This window comes from Gorilla gorilla, chromosome 7 (assembly GCF_029281585.2).
Source record: "Gorilla gorilla gorilla isolate KB3781 chromosome 7, NHGRI_mGorGor1-v2.1_pri, whole genome shotgun sequence".
NCBI lineage: Eukaryota > Metazoa > Chordata > Mammalia > Primates > Hominidae > Gorilla > Gorilla gorilla.
The window spans coordinates 14,669,944-14,675,000 of NC_073231.2; the positions used below are offsets into that span (position 1 = coordinate 14,669,944).

At 44.3% G+C, this 5,057-nt stretch overlaps 1 long non-coding RNA gene across 1 annotated transcript in view; it reads left to right on the forward strand.

The window, feature by feature from the left end:
• The first annotated feature begins 3,924 nt into the window (after positions 1–3,924).
• The window catches only part of LOC134759062 (uncharacterized), a 23,008-nt gene continuing 21,875 nt past the window's right edge, over positions 3,925–5,057 (forward strand). Inside the window, exon 1 of the long non-coding RNA XR_010134921.1 lies at positions 3,925–4,006. This is a non-coding gene — a long non-coding RNA (uncharacterized lncRNA). The remainder of the gene's footprint in view (positions 4,007–5,057) is intronic.

Sequence of the window (5,057 nt, forward strand, 5' to 3'; positions counted from 1 at the left end):
GGAATCGAGGAATTTTTGCCTTGTTTCCCAGATGCATAAGCTCAGAGGGAAAAAAATCTTCACTGCCTTATTCTAGGAGGAAACTCTTAGAAACTCTCTGGTTAGTTTTATCAATAATCAGTCATTGATTGAGAACTTAATGTGCTTAATCACTGCGTACATTATCTCATCCAATCTCACAACTGTTAGTTGAGATAGATTAGTTTGTCCCATTCTCTGGATGGCTTTCCCAAGATCACCTACTTGGCATGTAGCACAGACAGGTTCTGAGCCTATTTTTATCTCACCCCAAGGCCCAGGCTCCTAACCACCACGCTACACATGTTTACAAAAAAGGCAGTGGATCTATGTCCTGTCTTAAGGCTCAGCCCAGTGAAACTGAGAAAGAAAATAGGAGTGCATCATTGTGTTATTTTCAGAATACCTACTCTAGCAAATTTAGGGATCTCTAAAGGAGGTCAGAAGGAATGGGTAATCTCTGATAAATCTCTTTAAGAGCAGGGCTTTGACAAAGTAGTATTGCAACACAATTGCTCTAACGGGCCTAACTGGGTATTTTCTGGGAGCAGTTTCTAACGGGGGACTCACTGAGAGGCAGCTGAAATGGGTTAGACGTAGCCTCCAAGGTTACCCATTGCCAAGAATGCCTCTGTCCTGCCATCTCCCCAGCATGTAGGGCCAACCGCGGCCCACAGCCCTGATCTCCCTCAATCCTTCAAATCACTCCAAATAAAAATGATAAAAATAACATTTTATAGGAGCAAGTAATATTTAATCTTACATTTAGAGTAAGTAAGTCTTGAAAAATATTATTGAAAATGGTATCAAACATTAGGTTTTTTATTTCAATGTTCCTTTTAGATTCAGAGGGTTTATGTGCAGGTGTGTTACCTGGGTATATTGTGTGATGCTGAGGTTTGGGGTAAGAATGATCCTGTCACCCAGGTACTGAGCATGGTACCCAATAGGTAGTTTTTCAGCCCTTGCCTCCCTCCCTCCCTCCCCTCTCTAGTAGTCACCAGTGTCTATTGTTCCTGTATGTGCTCAATGTTTAGCTCCCACTTATAAGGGAGAACATGTAGTATTAGGTTTTCTGTTCCTGCATTAATGCACTTAGGATAATGACCCCCAGCTGCATCCACATTGCAGCAGAGGATATAATTTCATTCTTTTTCATGACTGCATAGTATTCCACAGTGTGTGTATATATTTTCTGTATTCAATCCACCACTGATGGGCACCTAGGCTGATTCCATAACTTTGCTATACAAGTTTTTAAGAGGCTGCTTACTTTGCAAACTCAGCTTTAAGACAGACCCCTGGCCCATCCCCCAAGTCAATGCTATATAGAAATCCTAGAACTGAGCCAAGATGAAGAACATGAAGAACAGAAAAAGCTTTGCTTGGTGTCTTAAGAATATGGGGCAGCCAGGAGTGGTGGGTCACACCTGTAATCCCAGCAATTTGGGATGCTGAGGCAGGTGGACCAAGAGGTCAGGAGTTCCTGACCCGGCTGACCAACATGGTGAAACTCCATCTCTACTAAAAGTACAAAAATTAGCTGGGTGTGGTGGCATGTCCCTCTAATCCCAACTACTCAGGAGGGTGAGGCAGGAGCAGGAGAATGGCTTGAACCTGGGAGGCGGAGGTTGCAGTGAGCTGAGATCAAGCCATTGCACTCCAGCCTGGGTGACAGAGTGAGACTCCATCTCAAAAAAAAAAAAAAAAAAAAAAAAATATATATATATATATATATATATATACACACACACATATGGCACACTGGGCACCCAAGCAGAGATATGGTCTGCTATGCAAACTAGGGGAAATAAGATCCTGGCAGCAACTAACTGTAAATATTGAAAAGACATCTTGAAGTGACGGTGTTTGGTCTGGATGCTCTGTGCTTCCAGTAGGTTCCCCCATGATGTCTTATCTTAGGGTTAACCTCTCTCTAGCCACTCTCCAGGGACCCTGCCGGGTTGAAGGGTTGATTTTCTTCAATTCTCCAGACCAGCCTTTTAAAAATAAAGACAAGAACTGGATGAATAGAACATTAAGAAAAATGTTTGGGAAGGATGTACATGGATATGGAGTTAGAAATAAGGCCCTGTGTGCTGATGCCAGTATATTTTCTAGATTGCACTTCTAGTCTTTTATATGGATGTTTGACTCTGCTGTGTTCTCTCCCCTCTCCCTTCTCATGTGGAGGGAGAGGATAATCTTTGATTTGACCTTACCTAGGTATGGCTCTTGTTGAATCCAAGGGGAGAGTCAGCCATGAGTGGCACAGCCCAAGGCAGGACGACTGAGAACCAGGAGACATATAACTTGTCTACAGACCCAGCGCTCAGGGGAGGAGATCCCAGTGATCAGAGCCTGCATTCAGTTCTTACAGGGTGGTAACTCATCTCTTTCAATGGGAGAAGTGTAAATACTACAGGGCAACAGATTATCTATAAGTCTTTTAATTCCAGAAATCTAAATGAGGCCATTAAAGGTGTTCAGAAGATCCTTGGAAACAAGGTAAGACACTAAAAGACAGACTGGCATATAACTTTAAGAGTTGGGAGAACCTGCTGCAATGCACAATATGCAAATGTTTCTCTAAACAGAGACCAGCATGCTGTGCTCCATGATATATTGACGTCCGTGGCTCTGATTCATAATGACTATGGATTTGGCTCTTATAGGAATGTCTTCATCCAGTGGAGAAAATAATGTGAGGTTATGGGGACCTCCAGTCACCAACTCTAATGTTCCTTAATATTATAGTAGGCCAACAGAAATCAGGGACTAATAAACTCTGGAAAAAGAGTAGCCCTGGTAATCAAGAGCGGCACTAACCAAATTTGGCAAACTCAATGAAGGTGTGTCAGTTTTGGAAACTTCTTTATTCAACGGAATGAGAATACTCCTAATTAATAAACTGGGTTTATTGGATTGGATCTGCAACCCTTTTTTTTTTTTTTTTTTTTTTTTTTGGAGACAGAGTCTCGCTCTATCACCAGGCTGGAGTACAGTGGTGCAATCTTGGCTCACTGCAACCTCTGCCTCCCGGGTTCAAGTGACTCTCCTGACTCAGTCTCCTGAGTAGCTGGGACTACAAGTGCACACCACCACGTCCAGCTAATTTTTGTATTTTTAGTAGAGATGGGGTTTCATCATGTTGGCTGATGGTCTTGATCTCTTGACCTCATGATCGGCCTGCCTCAGCTTCCCAAAGTACTGGGATTACAGGCGTGAGCCACGGTGCCCGGCCTCAACCTTTTTCGTTGTGGAGACATGCTTTCCAGAGCTGATGTTTAGTGCCATCTTCTGTACATCCCACATTGTGCTGTTGGCACTGAAAAAATATCAGATCCCTGCTTCTATCTGCCTTGCTGGTTCTCCTTGGTGTCCTGCTGCCATACACAGTACAGGGCAATAGGCACTCTTCATAGTAAGCCCAACATACCCTGTGTCATTGCCCCATTTGCCCTTAAGCCCAGGGCACTGATGAGTTAAATTCTAACAATGACATGACATAGGAATTGTTCCCAGTGTCTCCATTAGAGAAGGGTACTGATAGGCATTCATTCAACAGACTTAGACTGGGCACCTACTCTTTCCCAGGGACCCTGGCATATCCCAAGGATGCTATTCCTTAGGATGTCTACACAAGAAACGTAAAACATTTCTTATCCTCAAGAATCTCACATGTGAGTTGAGAAGACAAACAGCTAATGATTGCTGTGCTACAATCAGTGTGTTGTGGTAGAGGTGTGGATGCATGGGGGACACAGAGGAATAGCAGCTCAATCTGACTGAAAGGCAGAAAAAGGCCTCTAGAGGGGAGATGACTCCAGAGCTGAGTGGGTAACGCAGTTACAACATAACAATGACTCATTGTTACATCAGCTGGTTTAGGGCACAAGAGAAAGTTCCCAGCACAGAGAACTGCATATGTGAAGGTGTGGCCTCATGAAACCACAGCAAACTGTAAGGAGCTACCAGCCTGCCACAGGTGGGTGTGAAGGTTGCCTAGAGGAGACTAGCAGGAGATAACACTGGAGGGGTGGATTAGGAAAGCCCTTGTGCACCATTTTGAACTTTACCTTGAATGCAATGGAGAGCTGTGAGCTGTGAAAGGGCTTTAAGCAAGGCCCAGGCCTCACTGAACCTGTGGTTTAGAAAGAACTCTCTGGTTACAAGATGAAGCATGGATGGAAGCCAGGTGAGAATAGACAAGAGGGACAAAATAGTGACTAAAGGGACAAAGTCTTTGCTTCATGCACTTCTTCGATCAGTGCCCCTGTGAACTGGCACTTGATACCATGACAGCGAGCACTGTCCAAGTCTTTTGACAACATTTAGCCCCTCAACCCAAGAGCTCTGAAACCCCAGCATGTTTCCCAATGTCTTTATTTTACCCTCACCTTTGATTATGTTTATTCCATCTCCACATTGGATGTGTCAACAAAAAGAGCCAAACTCTGTAAAATATTTGAAGAAATTTATTCTGAGCCCAATATGAGTGACCAATGGCCTGCGACACAGCCCTCAGGAGATCCTGAGAACATGTGCCAAAAGTGGCCGGGCCACAACTTTGTTTTTTTGAGATGGAGTCTTGCTCTGTCACCCGGGTTGGAGAGCAATGGCGTGATCTCAGCTCACTGCAGCCTCCAACTCCCAGGTTCAAGCTATTCTGCTGCCTCAGCCTCCCGAGTAGCTGGGATTACAGGTGCCTGCCACTACACCTGGCTAATTTTTGTATTTTTAGTAGAGGCAGTGTTTTGCCACATTGGCCAGGCTAGTCTCAAACTCCAGACTTCAGGTGATCCACCAGTCTCGGCCTCCCAAAGTACTGGGATTACAGGCATAAGCCACAGCACCTGGCCCCACAACTTGGTTTTATACAACTTAAGGAGACCTAAGACATCAATCAATATATGTAAGACATACACTTCAAGGCAACTTTGCATTCATAGTAAGCTTTGCTGATGAGCAGTGGTTCTCAAACTACAGTGTGTACTTGGGGGTCTTGCTAAACCTAAATCTCAGGCTGCCACCCTCAG